General features: G+C 32.6%; 2 long non-coding RNA genes across 2 annotated transcripts; one reads left to right on the top strand and one right to left on the bottom strand.

Moving 5' to 3' along the window:
- Positions 1-255: 255 nt before the first annotated feature.
- On the bottom strand, positions 256-4077 carry LOC132623313 (uncharacterized). The gene is made up of 2 exons (XR_009576193.1): positions 3962-4077; positions 256-469 (listed from the first exon to the last, which is right to left on the bottom strand). It is a non-coding gene; the product is annotated as an uncharacterized LOC132623313 (long non-coding RNA).
- An 8768-nt stretch (positions 4078-12845) lies between these two features.
- On the top strand, positions 12846-15656 carry LOC132624883 (uncharacterized). Its single transcript, XR_009576555.1, has 3 exons — positions 12846-13304; positions 14982-15054; positions 15284-15656. It is a non-coding gene; the product is annotated as an uncharacterized LOC132624883 (long non-coding RNA).
- Positions 15657-16747: the final 1091 nt, after the last annotated feature.

The following is a 16747-nucleotide window of genomic DNA, read 5'->3' as shown; positions in this document are numbered from 1 at the left end:
CGGTGTCAACACAAATCAACTCTCTTTGAGGATATAAGAACATAAAAATGCAAATGATGTCAGACTCATAACATATCTAGGTAAAGTCATGATCACATAGAGTCAAGTAAGTCATGTAGCAAATAATTCATCAAATAAAGTTAAACAAGTTATCAAACAAATGTAAACGAGTATATCAAACAATAGCGCGTCCTAATATGCATATGACCTCTTTGTGCCAGAGGTAGGCCTAACGTTTGTTTGAAGGGCAAAGTGTGTCATAATATGTCATCCCATTGCTTTTGGTTAATTAAAAAAAGTCTACTTCCCCAAAAATAAAGTACAAAAGTAATGTAATGTCAAATGAGTACAACATAAAGTGTTTCCTAATCTAAGTAAAGTAAATACAATTTCCTATGTCAAACTTCTAGCTCCATTTTGTGATGTCCTTGATCTTCGTCATTTGTTGTACTCCAATGCAAATCCATACCTATGAAAGAAACGTTAGTCATTCCCTCCCCCTAAAGTTTAATTAGTTAAAGCAAATGGTCCATATTTAGGCACAGTTATCCTTCAAACATGCACATAAAGTATGATAGTGTCACTTGGGGTCGTGAACCCACTTGGACGTTTGGGTAAAGTCATCTAATGGGTTTAATACTTCAAGGGTATTAAACCTCCTAGGTCATGAAATGTATGCTCTTAATAAAGGGTGTTGGTTTAGCTCTATCCTAGGTTGACTAAGAGCGGGTTTACTAGACGCAAGGTTCCCGAGCGGACAACTCGAGTGAGAAGGCTACGCGGTCACACGGAAAATTCGGACACCCCGCGCATATGCCAACTCTCCTAAAATTTGGGATTTTGAAAGAAATTTGCGGGTGCGCAAAACACACCTCGCGTGTACGTGTGATAGTGTGAATTTCCAAATGTGGAGAAAAGTGATAAAGAATGACAGTTTATATCAAAACAGTAACATTTAAACAGTTTATAGCAAACAAACAATTAGTAGCATGTAAAACAGTTGACAACAAATAAAGTAATTAAATAAACACACAAAGCCTAAACTAAGTCCGTTATGGTTAGAACCTAAGTGTCCCCAACGGAGTCGCCAAGCTGCTATACCCTATTTTAATCGGGGTCAAAATAGTTTACAACATCTGGGTAATTCCGGGGTTATTTAAAGTTAGGAGTCGCCACCAAATTATTTATGGTGAATTAGGGCACCTAAGGTTAATTAAGGTAATTATCTAAAGTTGATTTTATTTTAAAGTCTACGAAACCAAATGATTCTAGGTACGGGTTCAACTAATCTAGAGGGAAGGTATTAGGCATCCTCTAAAAATACACAGATGATAAAAATACTAAAGTAAAAAAAAAAGTGCCATAGTTGAGAAAAGTTAAACTTGCTGGAAAATAGTTATACATCTCAAAGGGAAGTAATTGACTTTGGTTTAAAGACTTAGGGAAAGTTTGGTAATATTTCATTAAATTTTAACAACTTTAGATCCTAATGAAATTCGAGTGTAAGCTCGTCTAAAATCTTTTTGAAAACTTAACTGGTTGAAAATGTATTTTAACTCATGCAAGCTTTATCCTTGACTTTTAATGACTTCAATTCCAATTGTTTAACATGATTTTAAATGTTCTAGTTACTGTTGTTGGGGACGTATACTGCTATATGTGCTAAAATTACTCCCTTAATTACTAGTTATAGATGGAATTTAGCATGACTAAATAAAACCAATCGCTAGTCTTTTGTTCAACAAATATCACACAAGCAAATAGAGGCAAACAAACCAAGAACTCTACTTTCTCTCTCATTTCTATCTTTTCCGTCAAATTGAGCTATTCACTCGAATTCTTCCATTGAATTCCTGTTCTAGCTATTGAATTACTCGAAGCATTATTGGATTCCTATGATTCTGTTAATATTGGTATCAGAGCCTTGCGGTTCTTAGACTGTAGAAGAATGTCAACACTTAAAAATCATTGCACAAACATTGAAGTTAAACTCCAAGATATTGAAGAAGGCTTGGAAAGTGCACTAAAATTGTTTTATAGATGGATCTTGAAGTAGCAACCAGAGGAACAATCTCAGCCACAATTTGATGAATATACTGAAATATCTTCTTTGGATACAAAATCTGAAATTCTTGAAGACATGTGTCTAGCCAAACTTTTTAGGGAAAATGAAGGTGATATAGATGCTTTTGCAAATAGGTCTCTTGATGCACCTTCGGCGGAAGATGACAGTAATATGGGGGAATTTGGAGGCTTGGTTTTTTATCTTCTTTCTATAGAAAATGGTAACAAAGTTCTTACAACTTCTTTAAACAGTGAAGAAGTTTATTCTGATGAAGACAAGTTAGTAAAAACAATAAACAAGAAGGATATAGAAGCTGGAACAGTCGAATTCCTTATGCATTCCCAGTTCTCTCCTTCTCGATTTCTAGAAGATCATGAGGTAGATTTTAATCTTCTTGTTCTTGATGAATATTCTAAATTTGGAAGAGAAGTAGTTGCTCCTTACATGTTCGATTAATTGCCTGAGAGAAATGGAATGTCAAGAAATAATATGAATTCTGATCATGTACCTTTGGCTTCTTGGTACCCTATTTTGGCTGGTTATTTTGATGTGAATTCTTGTAATGATTTCATGTTGGAATATGAGATAATGATTTTGGATAATAAAAAGGAGAAGCATAATGAAGTTGGTGCAAACCAATGAAAATTGGATAAGTTTGTTGATAATAAAGGCTAGCAGCAACTCCCTAAACTCAAATATGAACGACTTAGGTTTCAGGGGGTGAAAAACAATTAACAGCAAAATATGTGATTTTATTCAAGAGCTGCTTAGAAAGAAGTGCTCTCATGGAAAGTTGGACCTGATACAATTCTTTCCAAGATCACGGCTTCCTACAATTTATGGTTAAACTTGGAGAGTGATAAGAAGATCGGCTCATGTAAAGAGTTTAGAAAATCAATCTTCCTAACAATAGAAGAAATACCAAAACTACTTGCAGAGCAAGGAGCTAAAGTGTGGGTTGAGAACAAAAAATGCAATCAGTTGTTTCACTTATTCCGGTCTTTTGCTCCTTCACTTAGGACGATTCCGACAGTTGAAGGAACTACATCTTCTAGGCAGAATGGACGACCTTTTGAAGTCATCAATAGCTTGGGACAGAGACATGAATATGGTGAAAATGGATTTTACTTTGATGGATCACTTAATATGGCAGGCAATCGATACTTTAGATCTGGGTTGAAAAAGACTAGAAGCGCAATCAACCATGAGAAATGTGGCAATGAGCAGCTTTTGACTGAAATTAGCAAGTGGGTCTTCCATGAAAGAGGTCATCTCAAGGCTGTGAATGCAAGGCATCACAAAGAAGGGTGGTCAAGAGAGGTAACAAAGCAGTGGCACAAGTCTTGATCAAATGGGAAGATTTTTCAGCTGATGTTTCCACTTGGGAGTATACTACTGTGTTGCAGACAAGATTTACTGGTTTTGATCCTTGAGGACAAGGATCTTTCAATGTAAGGAGTACTGATACATGATTTACAGGCTGGTAATTAGCTCAAGAGTAGTTACATTACACATCAGCAATTAGCTGCTTGATTAGTTAAAAGTTAGTTAAATTAGCTATTGGCAGGAAAGTTAGTTACAGGTTGTTAGATGTCCAATTTATAGTTTTGGCTATATGTAGCTGTGATTCTCAGAATTGTAATTCATTCAATGATATTTTCTCTTGATTCTTAATACAATAATTCTACTCTTCTCTAACATCTCCTTTCTTCCATCATATTATCTTTTTACTCGAATTTTATCCCTAGATTCCTACTCTAAGCTGTGGAATACTTGAATTCCCAGTTGAATTCCTGCTATTCTGTTAACACCTCTTCCTCCCTCCGCATTTGCTTAAGGAACAGCATATAATTGGGAAAAAGAGCAAAGACCGAATGTAGTTAGAGAAGAACATACCTCGGATAATTAGACGAAGACCCACACACAGACGAAGGCTGGTCCTTCTTTAAGTTAGTTGGAGTAGACAAGTTACCCAGAGACAAGTTACAAGCACTGCTTACTCTTTGGGGAGTATATTTTATATTTTGAAACGTAAGGCCTGATGTAGCCTGTATGGCCAATGTGGTTTAGTTTTTTACTTTTTCGACATAGCAGTAAAAAAATATTTTTATAAAGAAAGACCCAAAATAGATTGAAAGAGTGAATGAATTTCCGTGTGATTATGAATGATTATTCAAACGATAACATGTGGATCTTTTATTACCATTGAAATCCAAATCCGATTGAAATCCAAAAATCAGTGTTTAATTTCTTCGATTTGGCTCGAAAGTGTTCTAGGTCGTTGTTGAAGCTTTAAGGATTTGAAGATTTATCCATTTTCTCCCTCAATTTAGCCAAGGTATGTATATTTTGTTGAAGCTTTTACTTTTTCACTTTTGAAATGGTGTCTTCGGTAAATATTTGTAAAGGTTAGGGCTTTTTATCTGTGAAGAGTATATTTACTGTAATTTTGTCTCCTTTTCACATATCTGGTCACATGGGTGACCATATTATTACTATTTTTCACCATGGGGGTAATTTTTTTAAAGGTCAATATGTGTCGAAATTGGAGCAAGCTCTGTTTGAGTTAGATAAGAACCATTTCTCTTTGACCGGAATGAAGTCTTATGCAAAGGACATTGGGTATGATGAAGTTGAAGCTTTTTATGTTGGAGATCCTACTACTAGGGGTGTACATGGATCGGGTTGGTTTGAGTTTTTTAAATACCAAATCAAACCAATTGTGTCTGGTTGTTAAATCGATAAACCAGATCAAACCAATAAAAGTCGGATTTTTTTTACCTCGGGTTGTTCCGGATTTTCGATTTTCTCGAGTTTTCTTTTTTTTTTTCGGGAAAAATCTTCATACATAATATAACTTTTACTTCAAATATTTCTTTAGTCCTAGTAAGATACAACTAGGGTCTTAAGAAAATAACAAAAATGTGAAATGAATAATGACATTGTAATAAAATGTTCAACAAAAAAAAAATAGCATAAAATAAATATTGTTAATTAATAAGGCATAATGAAAATAATCATCATCTAAAAGTACTAAATCATGCTAAAATAAGTACGGTTAATAAGTATTAATTACACGATACAGAAAAAAATAAAATTAAGTTATGTATTTTCATTGTTTAAATTAACAGTGCAAAACTAAATAATAGATATCCAACATTTTTATCGTTCCTAGTGTTAGGCTTGAATTACTTTTGTTAGCATTAATATTGATTTGGTTTTGACTTTATTTGAGTTACTAATATCTATGGGCTATAAATCTTATTGGAACATTCAAAATTCTAAGTCCAAACTTAAAATAATTTGTTAAAAGCCAAAAACTATGAAAACACTTAAGAAATATTAATAAATTATAGTATAAGTAAATATTTAGTATTTTAAAAATTTATACTCATGTAATGTCGGGTTGGTTTTGTTTGGTTTGACTTTTTTTAGTTAAAATCAAACAAAACCACTTATGATCAATTTTTTTTTCAACACCAAACCAAGTCAAACCAAACCACTAGTCAAATTTTTTTCTCGATTTGGTTCGGATTATCGGTGAGGTTTATCGATTTCTTTTTACACCCCTACCTACTACCCATAAATTTGTCTCGGTGGAAAGTGACAACCATCTATATAAATATAATTGTGTTAAAAAATTGAGGACTAGGTCATTTTCTTAGGTTGTATCTGAAACATGTGAATATTGAAAAAGGGGAGCCAACTGCTAGCACTGTTTTGGGACCACTGGTTGGTGGAAAAAATAATGAAGAATTGGGGGGTAGCTCCAGGTTTCACAACTTGAGGAGTCTATAAATGAGACCTTGAATGAGGCAGCTGAAGTTGAACAACCAGTTGAGGAAGAAAATAGTGATTTTCTTGTCTTTGGAGAGGATGACTTAGATGGTGTTCGGATGAGGATGACAGTGAAGTTGATGAAGAATTGAGATTGGGAACTAACATATGATTTCCTTTCATGTAAATTGTTGGGAAAGAAAATAATATTTCAGTTGCCAAAAAAATACCAAGAAAAAGTACACTTTTGAATTGATAAGCAACTCCACATTTAGTCAGAAAGGTTAGCACGTAAACATTTTTAAGGAAGCAAATAGATAATTAAAGTAAGAGATTCATATTTAGATAATTAAATTTATCACATTTAACTTGCTCTGATAAATTAAAACTGGAAAAATATTAAAGTAACAAATGCAGGGCGAGATAGAAAACATTTTTTTGCGCGGATTGCCCTTCTTTTGGGGTGGTCTTTAATTTTTTCCCGTCAAATTGGTGGTCTTTAATTTTTGCCCTTCGAACCCCAGCTCAGTCAAAAAAAGAAGGAATTTCGCAAGGCAGAGGTTTTGATTCGCAAAGCAGAATTTTGCCATCAAAACTTTGCCTTTAGGCAGACTTTTGCATGAAGGTAAAATTCTGCCTTCAGGTAGAGTTTTGCCCAGAAGGTCGAGCTTTCTAAGGCATAGTGTGCAGGCAAATTCCTCTCCATCAAACATAACTTGTCTGCAAATTCTGCCTTACGGTAGAGTTTTGCAGGCAAACTATGCCCGATGGGGCAGAGTTTGTAGGCAACCTCTACCTAGCAAACTTTTTTAAATTTTCGCCTGAGCAGGAGTTTGAACCCGCAACCCTAAGGTTTTGGGTGAAGAAAAACGTTAAATACTTTCATTGTGATGGATAAAAATTAAAGACCACCCAAAATAAGGGCATTACTACGAATTGCCCCACAGATACTATAACTTTTTATCTGGCATAGACGTAATTAAATTAAAGTGGACTGGTTTTATTGTTCATCAAGGAAAAAGTACCTTCATGCACCAGTATGGTGTAATATATTTACACACTTAGACTGTGGAATACCGAAAATAACCTGTTAGGGTTTTTGCCCTGATATTGTTACCATATTTAAGTTTTACTTTTTTCTCGAAGGAAAGTCAAAGTATAACCCTAATTATTTTTACTTTTCCTAACAGGAAAATATAATTCTCTTCCATATTGGTTTTTCCTTGTCTCGGAGGAAAAGTTTTGGTCATCTATAAATTGAAAACTTCCTTCCCACAACTAACACAATAGCATCCATAATATAGTCGTTTAACGAGTCTTGTTTAGGGGGAGATGTTCTCCCAATATATTTTATATTTTTTAATTAGTTTCCCATATGTAGGCCAATTGGCCAAATCATATCAATATATTATGCCTCTTTTAGTATAGTTTTCTTTGTTGTCTGATTTATCATGTTCAAGGTTTGCAATTATTAGTTTCCGCATGGCGCCCTGTTATTTCGATCCCAACATAACCCTGTTCCAGCATGCTGGCATGACAAGCTCCAGCTTTCTATATATTAGAAAGAATGTGAACTGAACTTTTATCACTTTGTAATTTTCCTTCTTGTTTTCCTCTTCCTGGTTCCTTCCCTCTGTGTATAGCTAAAAACAAATTAAAAAAAAAAATTGTATGCAAGTGGAAATGATACCTTAGCACTTGAGGCTTAAAAATAATAGTGGACACATCTCAATTCTCTAGTCAATATATGGAGATGCGGATTCCACCCTGATACTTTTTCTGCGCTAATTTTGCAATCAGGCATATTAAGACGTGAACCAAAAATAATTTTTTCTAAGATATACTAAATGTAACAAACTGATGTGCTTGGCTCTTAAGAATATGTGGACGACGTACAACTCCTTATTAGAAAATTAATTAATTTTATATAAATAAATATTTGATTTGATCATTATATCAAATCCATGTAAAAATAGATATATGAAAAAACAAAAAGGCTTAATTATTTTCAAAGTTACACATAGTTTTATGATTCGAAATATCAGCTAACACCGTTTGTGATATTCCAAATACCCAAAACTCACAAGAATTTGTTCGTTTCTTCGAGTATATATCAGGGTGGCTCAAAGGAGAGGCTAATCAAATAAAGTCTTTGGTTTAGGGCACAAAATTTTGAAGCTTAAAAAATTATCAATGGTAGACTTAATGACTTAATTTCTATAAGAAAGAAAAAAGAAAAAAAATATAAAAACTTTACTAGAAAAAAGGAATAGTGAGATTTTCAAAATAAAGATAATATTTTAGTTTTAAATTTTTCTCAAAACATAATAGTCACACTAATTAATATCGATAATTAGACTTATAACTTTCCTACTAACTAGGCGTTTGGACGTGAACTTGAAATTGTGATTTGAAATCATTTACTTGGAGAGGTTGATTTAAAGTTGAAATTGTGTCTAGACATGCAATTGAATTTTAAAAGTTGTACTTTTTCATATAATTAACATGAAAATCCACAATTTGTGAAAACTATCAAAATTTCTCCAACTCTTATATATAATCTTTGAAATCACAAATCTGGAATTGAAATTCTACCTTTTGGGTGAATTTGGAATTTGAATATCAAAATTTCAATTGAAATTGAAGTTTTATTCAAACGTCATAACAAAAAATAAATTTCAAATCAAAACTTCAAATTTGAAGTCCAAAGTGTATGGACAAAAATCTTGTCTAAGAAACCTTCTTATTTGTTTTTTGGCATATGTTGCATCATTTATGTAATATTTTATTAATTAATTTTGTTTGATACTATGACGTGGGTTTGTGTGTATGTGTTTAGGTATTACCTATGAGTAAAAAAAATTGAATTTGGATTCTTTTTTTTTTTTTTTTTTTTTGAGATTCATGTTATTATGGGGTTATTGAATGTATATAGGGATATGTATCTGTTTTTTGGGTATGATATGTGTTCTATGGTAATGGGGATTGAATTTACTGAATGGGGTCTGTGGGTAAACTTAAGGTCAGATATATAGGTTTGACCTTATTTAAGGTTGTTTAGAGCAACTTGGTTATGGCCAGTGATTTCAAAAGCGATTTCGGAGCGAGTCTCGGGGCGGAAAGTATAAAAAACGCTTCAGGGCGCAAATAAAAGGCGTAGATCCATAGGGTGTACGTCTTTGAATCGGGCGTAAAAGCGTATGCCCGAGGGTTAAATTTGATTTTTGTTGTTTTAAAAGTATTTTGTTTGTAGATTATGATTTTTATTACTGGTGTAATGATATTTATACCTCATGTTTTCAGGCTATAGTGATTTGTTCTAAACTATATAAATAAAGAAGGGCAATTCGCAGGATTGCCCTTCTTTTGGGGTGTTCTTTAATTGTTGCCCCTCAAATTGCTGGTCTTTAATTTTTGCCCTTCATGTAGAAACCCTGAGGTTCTGGGTTCGAACCTTCCGCTTCGGCTAAAAATAAAAAATAATTTCGCAAGGCAAGGTTTGGGGAAAGTTATTCCGGAGCCGGCATACGCGCGCTTAAGGCATAACTAAAGTCTACCGGAGGGGGCAGACTTTGCCTTAAAGCATATATTTTATTTTATTTACTTTGCAAGGCAAACTTTAGTTATGCCTTAAGGAAAAGTTCCGCCTTATGTGGCATACTTTTAGTTATGCCTTAACTAAGAGTTTGCCCCATAAAGCATAACTAAACTATGTCTTAAGGAAAAGTCATAAGGCGAAACTTTTCTTTAAGGCAAAGTCTACGCCTTATTAGGGCTGTTCAGAGTTTTGGTTAAAACCAAAATCAAACCGAAAATTTAACCAAACCGACATTTTGTTTGGTTTGGTTTGATTTGGTTTTAAATTTTAAAAACCGATAATATTTGGTTTGGTTATGGTTCTATTAAAAAATAACCGAACCAAACCGATAAATTTTATAATTATTTATATGTATAATACTAGTTTTTCATAAATAATTATAAATATTTTATACCTTTTAATCATTAATTTGATTGTTGGTCTACTTATTTCACATGATTGTTTAAGGAGAAAAGAACAACTCCTTGTAGTCGAGACCCTAGCCTTGGGGATAAGGATAGAAAAACATCTAAAGTTTGGGATCATTACACAGTTTTTTTAATAAAATGGGAGAATTGAGGGCAAAATGCAAGTATTATCCCAAAATTTGGGATCATTACACAAATTTTTTTAATTTCATATATTTTCATTTTAATTTTAGGTAGTCTTTATGTTTAATTAATATGTATATTTGTAACAACAACTAAAAGCTCATATGCTCTACTTTATTTCCAGGTATGTGTATTAAGATGACAAAAATGGTGCAGCCACTACTAAATTAGTTTTTAGCTCTATATGTAATAGTTTAACAACTTTGGGTAACTTGAGTACTACACTATCACTAATAGTGAAAATGTTTCTATGATGTATGCTCCACCTTAAACTATAAATAAAAGTTATCGTTTGAATAAAAAAAAGATATAAACCTAAAAATCGAACCAAACCGAACCAAACCGACAATAACCAAACCGGTGGTTATTATTTTATTTGGTTTGGTTATGGTTTTAGACATTTAAAAACCGACTAAATTGGTTTGGTTATGGTTTTAATCAATAACCGACCCAAACCGAACCATGAACACCCCTACGCCTTATAAGGCAAAGTCTATGCCTTAAGGAAAGATTCCGCCTTATGGGGCATACTTTAGTTATGGCTTAACTAAAATTCTGCCCCATAAGGTACAACTAAAATATGCAAAAAGTTCTACCCGATCCGGCATAACTTTAGTCATGCCTTAAGCGCGCATCTGCCGGCTCCGGCATAACTTTCCCAAGTTTTGCCTTGCGAAATTATTTTTTATTTTTATGCCTGAGCGGGGGTTCGAAACCAAGACCTCAGCGTTTCTACGTGAAGGGCAAAACTTAAAGACCACAAATATGAGGGGCAAAATCTAAAGACCACCCCAAAAGAAGGGCAATCCACGCAAAAAAATGAATAAAAAAAGCAACTCTCATAGAAAATAAGACTGTCATAAATAGCCTTTTTAGATGATTATGTCTGAAATTAATAGGATAGAAATTTTATAGCACTATGTTCCTGAAGCAACTTTATCCATTTTTTTTCCTTACTCTTACACTTTATATCATTATCCTTCTTTGAAATATATAAATAAAAACTAGTGCAAATAATAGATGTGGAAATTGGTGATGAAGTGGACAAAGATTTCATTTTAAAGATTATCTAGGCTATTATAATTTTTTTCTCAAATAATAGTTGTGATAATCTTTTGTTATATTATTGATGGTTTATTTAAATTTATTTGAATAATTTTGATGAAAATTTTACTTTAACTTATCTTTTTAATAAATAAATTATAGAATTGATGATACATGAGAGATACGCCCTGTAAATTCATGGGACTTACGCCCTGTGTCTCAGGACTTACGTCTTACTCCATGTTGCGTAAAATGCTTCGCTCCCACCACTTAAAACACTGGTTATGACAGAGTTCTCGATTGATTATGGAGTGGAGGGGAAGGATAGTATAATTAATTACTTTGCGAAGGATAATAGTAGGATTTTGGATCAGGATAATGGGTTATTTAATTTCTATGGGTATTGTTAGGGGCTTAATTTTAACGCAAGAATACATAATTGGATGTCACGTGTCTATTTTAAATTTGTGACCGAAGCACCTTTAGGCCGAGAAGTATTTGTGAACAAAAGACTAACGACGAGTAGGGCTGTTTATCGGGCGGATTGGGCAAATAACTACGCTTAACGGTTTGGCTTAACGGTTATCGACTTTTAAAAGTACTAATCGGCTAACCAACCGATAAGATATCAGTTGGTTCGGTATCGGGTTAGCAATTATCGGACGGTTATCGGGCGGTGTATCGGTTAAATTACGTAACTACTATCTTTTTTTTTTGGCCTTGAAAGACAAACGTTTTATTCATAATTTAACAACTAGGAAGTCAATTAAGCCCCATAGCCACAGGGCAGGACTTAGCAGTTAAGAATTCACAAGTTTAATCTCAACCCTTCCGATGGTGATCACTTCACCACCTTTCTCTGGAACCACAATTATTGCAATAGTAACTTCCAACACATAATAATAATAATAATAATAATAATAATAATAATAATAATAATAATAATAATAATAATAATAATTTATGGTTAATGAAAGAGTTTACCGAAGATAATTACTGATGGTTCAGACTTTTTACTTTAGTGCTTTAGCTTTAGATTTTAGTGTTTTAGGTTTACAATACATATTTTATATGTTTAGGGGTAAAAATATAAATATGATAAATTCTTAACGAGTTAACGGTTTGCCCAATAAGAAAATTGTGTAATCCGCCCCCGCACTGATAAGTCGTTAACTACAAAATTTTAATCCATTCCCAATCGCTAATCCGATAGTCAGTAACTACCAATAAGCCAAATTTACGGTTGGGTTATCGGTGGCAGTTCGATTTTGAACAGCCCTAACGGCGAGTGTAGACACGCAATTTTGACCCTCCCCGGTGTTTCACCTTATAGTGTTTAAATATTTTTTTTAAAATTTTTTATTTTTTAATGGGTCGATTTTATTCTATTTTTTTAGTAGGTTTATTTATGAGAATCAAAAAGCAAAAAGTATTTACTATTTTTAGAGTATAAGTTGTGTGTTAAAAAAAATGAAAAATTACAAAAATATGTTTTGTTTAGGATTTAATTTTGTTTAGCTAGTTATTTTCTTTTAAATGGTATATTTTTCGCTATCTAGGAGTAGTTATTAAATATTTCTTATTTTTGCATTTAAATAAAAGATAAATAAAAAAAGATGACAAAAAGGGTGAAAGGAGCAAATGGAATTATACCACCTCATCATAATATGACAAAAGTTATAACAAATTTTATCCCAAGAAAAAAAGGAGGGGACACGTGATAGAGGGGGACCCGCCAAAAAAACTATAAAGAATAGAAACAAGCAGTACACGGAGGGGATAAAGAGATAGAGAAAGTGGGGACACGGAAAAGCAGAATAGAAAAGGAATAGAATAGATAGAGAAATAGAGAGAGAAAGAAACGGACAGAAGAAAAAGGAGAAAAACAAAAAAAAGGATCATCTTCTTTATTTTTTTACCACCCATAAAACTTCATTTTTGCCAACACCACCTCCACCTACACCCATCGGAAAAAATCCCGTCACCACCCCTTGCCTATTTAAATCTAAAAAAAAAAAAAAGAGTACAATACAAAACCTTCACTAAACAAACCCCAAAACAAAAACAAAAAAAAAAAATCATTGGTTTTCTTCTTCATTTTTGGTAGTTTGTTTTCTGGGTCAAAGTTGGTCTCATAAGTGGCTGTTTGTGTGCGAAAATATGCTGATTGGTTGAGGTCTTGTTCGTCGAGTCCGTCGGAGCTCCAGTCACCATTGAAAAGCTTGTAAAGGTCCATCTCTTATCTTAACTCATCATTATTAACGTGGTATAATTGTTCTCTGCATTCTTTAGGATGTTTTATATGAATTTTGGTTGATGAGAATTGCTTGGTTCTAGAACAATTGCTGAAACTTTGAATTAGAAAATGGTCATATTAAGTGTAAACATTAATGGGACTTGGTAAGCTTGAGTTAAATCTGAATGCAAAAAGGGCGGTGGTTAACACGATTCTAATTGTTATTTTATTTGGAAAGCAAATATATGATTTTATCCACAATTTTAATGTGATTTTTGGATACTGTCGGGGTTACTAGGCAAATACGTAGGTCCGTTTAATTGCTTGCTTGCTTTTAAATTGCTCGTTTGTTTTTACTTACTTTCATATCATGTATTCATTTTTCGGGTGGGATGTCCGTAAGAAAACAAAAAATGTAAAAAATGAAGGTCGTTCGTGGAGAAGACCCGGGATGTCGAGGATAGCTTCGCATAGTTTAGCATAGTGTAGTTTAGGTTTATTTTCTCACATTTTTCTTTTATTGCAGTTGTAATAATTCGGACTTTATTTTCGAACTTTTCTTGTGCGCGTGCTTGTTTGTTTTACGTGAGTTTACTTGATTGAGTTTCCGCTTAAGCCAATACGAGTTAATTAAAGTGACCGTGCTAAAACCACGGGACTCGAGGGATACCTCACACCTTCCCCTCGGTCAACAGAATTCCTTAACTGGAATCTCTGTCGTTGATCAGTTTTTAGAGTCAAACTTATTTTGAAAGGGATATTGATTTTACGATGACTTGGCACACCAAAACTCGATGTCAGGTGGCAACTCTTTTTCTCTAAATAAAATTCCTTTCGAAACACAATTTTTGTCACTTTCGATTTGAAAACCCTTTTGAACTTAACATAATAAATCATATTTTGTGAGGAAAAGGGGGTGTGACAGCGAGGGAAATCTATATATAATATAAAGCTAGACATAGACAAGGTGATGTGACACCTCTCTATGACCACCATTCATATTTATCTTTTTTCTAATTTTTTTGCATTTTTTATTCATTCTTTTCAATTATAATTAAAAAAAAAAGATTCATTGTTAATTAAAGAGAACGGTAGGTTACAGTCCAAACTTAACTCTTCTCATTCATTCAATTACTAAGGAATAAATAAATAATCGTGGGTATTTTATTGCAGAAGCCATCCTAACAATTCAACTTCAAGGTTTAATTGCAGCATTTTATTAATTAATTAATGAAGAAAGAGGCAAAACCACCGTTGAAATCCTTCGTAGACCAACCGTCTCAAACCAAATGCATCTATTAGAGATTATTCAATTACTAAACCTGCAAATAAGTCTTACATATCCCACGTTGTCTTTCCATGAAACGCCATTAAGTCATCAATTGTAACATTATTATAATTACAGCATTAACAACAATAGAAAAAATAAGCCCATAAATATTACTCAAGTAGCTATTGATTGTGGGGGTGTGAATCAATTGCTGCAGAACAATGATGTTTCAATTCTTTGTGAAGCTGCCCAACTTTTTCCAGGTGTAAGCCTTTGTTTATTTGGCAAGCCACTTTCTAATTTCTTTATCAAAATTTGTTAACATGTAGAATATTATTATATATATAGACGTAACAAAATTTCTTGTAAACCGGAGATTTTTGGTTTTCTGTATTTTACAGACAAAGAAGGTTTGTGTTAATGATTATAATGCTTGGTGATGCTGAGAAATTGATGGATTGTTCTTTTGTTCAAGTGAGTGATGCACTTAATTATGTATGATGTTTAATCTCATATCCCTCAACCTTTAACCGGAGATTTTGGGTTAGATTTATGAGAATGAAGTCGTCTTTAATAACGAATAGTTTATCTAAAGTGAGATTACCCGGCATAAATGAATTCGATTAATCTATCCAAATATAATTACCAGTATTGGATGAAAAAAAGAAAGTATAGTCTCTAATTAATTTTAATTTGGTTGCAGTGTTACACCACAAAACAGTGCAAAAATAGTATTTTAAAATCAGAGGCCACAAACAAGACCTTGCAGAGGCTCCAACACACCTTCATCATCTGTGGATTGAAGAGTTCAGACGAAGTTTTATAAAATAATGAATTATATATCATTTTTACGATGAAAAGTAGAGGAAAACATATTTGAATTTTCTTTTAAAAAGAATTTTGAAGTAAAAGAAAAAAAATTAGTTTGGTAATTGTGATGTCACGGCTACTTTTCTTTTCTTCCCTTAAGATTATGTTTGGTTTTAATTCTTAGATTCGATTTTAAATTTAAGTTTTTGAAATACTCTGGCGTTGAAATTATAGATTTCAGTTATAGATTCTCCTGTTCTAAGATAGAATATTTAAATATATTCAGTTATTGCAAACAGATATTTTCGGTTTGTTTTTTTAAATATTTTCATAAACTACGGTTTGTTTTTTTCAATATTTTCATAAACTAAGTAAGTCTTTTGCCTAAACTTTGAATATTCTCCTGTTGTAAGATAGATTTAAGATACTTTTAATTGTTGCAAACTTATATTTTCGGTTTGTTTTTTTAATATTTTCATAAATTAAGTAAAGTGTTTTGCAACCGCACGAAGCGCGGATAAATTTACTAGTAGTAGTATAACAGAGACATGAATTTCTACTATATTACAAGAGTGGGTTTGATCGTCAACACCCCACTCTTCTAATTTAGTAATTAAAATAATATAAAAAAATAAAGGTGGGGTCCACGTGAAGAAGTAGGAGACAATTGCAAAAAAAAATAAAAAAAATAGGACATTTAAATAAATGATAATAAGTTCAGAAAATGATAAAGGTACGCTTAGAGAAAATTTAAAAAAGAGAAATTCAGGAAAAAAAATAACGATTTAAATTGAACACAAAAACTGCTAAAGAAGTTATAAAACCAAAAGATTTAAAACTTATACACACATAAGTCTCACACAAATAATGAGGAATAACATCAAGAAGACGAAATATAAATGGTCAAGAAATGTATACACATATTTTCTTAAAATGATGAAGTTGGTCTATACTTAAAAATTTAAGACTACAACAGATGTTAACACATGAAAACGTTTTTCAGTGTTGTTGGGTAGAAAGATATGATGACATGAAACTCGGTAGGAGAAGGTGTATTTCAAATTTTTCAATTGGAGAACCAAACCAGGAAAGTTATATATGGGAGAAGCGGACTAAGTAAATTATTGAATTATAATACTTTCTATAATAAAAATTCCATAATTATATTACTAAAAGGTACTCTCTCTGTCCTAATTTATGTGACATAGTTTGACTAGGCACGAAGTTTAAAACAGAAAGGAAAGATCTTTAAAACTTATGGTCTAAAACAAGTCATATATATTTGTTTGGATTTAAATCATTTTATTAAAGGTAAAAGGGGAAGTTTCAAGTTAAATAATTTCTAAATATAAAAATA

The sequence above is a fragment of the Lycium barbarum genome, chromosome 12 (genome assembly GCF_019175385.1).
Source record: "Lycium barbarum isolate Lr01 chromosome 12, ASM1917538v2, whole genome shotgun sequence".
Lineage (NCBI taxonomy): Eukaryota > Viridiplantae > Streptophyta > Magnoliopsida > Solanales > Solanaceae > Lycium > Lycium barbarum.
The sequence above is the reverse complement of the archived record's forward strand: the minus strand, read 5'-3'. Positions and strand labels throughout refer to the sequence as shown.